Genomic DNA, 1,268 nt, shown 5'->3' with positions numbered 1-1,268 from the left:
GTTTCTGACCTCCGTCCTCTTCACCTGCTGCCCCACATCTCTTATCTCTGGTTAGCGATTGACAAACCTTCTGCTGCACAAAGACACGGTTCAGATCAACCTGTTTGTTTGTTTTCTCCAGAAAAATACGCTTTTTATCACCTGAAATGCAAAGCAGGCTGCTTTACCTGCTGCACGGAGCTCATTTAAAATACACAGACACACAAATGGACGTTAAATATTTGTAGTATTTCCAGAAAGGTGTTTATGTTTAAGACCTTGTCCCCAGTGAGGCTCTTGGTTTATGTTTTGGGGTCATTTCTGTGATTTTTTTTGGGTCTCTTTGGGGTTATTTTTTTTTTTATCTTTTTGGTCATCTTCTGGGTCTTTGAGATTATTTTAAGCCTCATTGTGGTCACTTTATGTGTTTTGTGGTCATTTTGTGCATCTTTTTGGTCCTTTTGTGCATTTTTGCATTATTTTATGCATGTTTGTGGTTAATTGTGAATCTCTTTGGTCATCTTGTGCATTTTTTTGGTCAATTTGTACCTCTTTGTTTTCATTTTGTGCATCTTTGTTTTCATTTTGTGCATCTTTTTGGTCCTTAGTTGCATGTTTGTGGTTATTTTGTGCATCTTTGTGTTCACTTTATGTGTTTTGCATCATTTTGTGCATCTGTGTGATCATTTTCTGCATCTTTGTGGTTATATTGTGCATGTTTGTGGTCCTTTTGTACGTCTTTTTGGGTCATATTGTGCAGCTTTTTAGTCATTTTGTGAATTTTTGTTTCATTTTGTGCATCTTTGTGGTCATTTTGTGCATCTTTGAGGTCATTTTGTGCGGTTTTTGGGTCATTTTGTGCATTTTTGCATTATTTTATGCATCTTTGTGGTTAATTGTGAATCTCTTTGGTCATCTTGTGCATTTTTTTGGTCAATTTATACCTCTTTGTTTTCATTTTGTACATCTTTTTGGTCCTTAGTTGCATGTTTGTGGTTATTTTTGTGCATCTTTGTGTTCACTTTATGTGTTTTGCATCATTTTGTGCATCTGTGTGGTTATATTGTGCATGTTTGTGGTCCTTTTGTGAATTTTTGTTTCATTTTGTGCATTTTTGAGTCATTTTGTGCATCTTTGTGATCATTTTGTGCATATTTGAGGTCATTTTGTGCGTTTTTTGGGTCATTTTGTGCGTCTTTGTGGTCATTTTATGTGTTTTGCATCATTTTGTGCATCTGTGTGGTTATATTGTGCATGTTTGTGGTCCTTTTGTGAATTTTTGTTTCATT

Source organism: Stegastes partitus, unplaced genomic scaffold (genome assembly GCF_000690725.1).
Source record: "Stegastes partitus isolate 25-593 unplaced genomic scaffold, Stegastes_partitus-1.0.2 Scaffold515, whole genome shotgun sequence".
Classification (NCBI taxonomy): domain Eukaryota; kingdom Metazoa; phylum Chordata; class Actinopteri; family Pomacentridae; genus Stegastes; species Stegastes partitus.
Note: the sequence above shows the minus strand (reverse complement) of the source record.